This window comes from Theobroma umbraticum, unplaced genomic scaffold (assembly GCF_002168275.2).
Source record: "Theobroma umbraticum cultivar Fairchild unplaced genomic scaffold, ASM216827v3 scaffold_95.0, whole genome shotgun sequence".
Taxonomy (NCBI): Eukaryota; Viridiplantae; Streptophyta; class Magnoliopsida; order Malvales; family Malvaceae; genus Theobroma; species Theobroma umbraticum.
This window is the reverse complement of record NW_018397257.1, coordinates 756802-757029: the sequence shown is the minus strand read 5'-3', so window position 1 is coordinate 757029 and position 228 is coordinate 756802.

The window sequence follows — 228 nt, the reverse complement described above, 5'->3', positions numbered from 1 at the left end:
AGACAAGATAGAACCTTGGGCACTATGGCCATGGATGCATGGGCGTCGCGACATCGCAAGAAAGGTGCATGACCAAAATGGAGACTAAAATTTGGAAATGTAATTCGAGTAGGATTTTGAGCCTTATTTAAAAACCTTTTCAAAGCACTTTAAGGCAACAATTAAAATAGGTTTTCTCTAAAGAAAAAGAGTCGTCAAGTAAGCAAAAAAGTGAAGAAAAACTCTTGA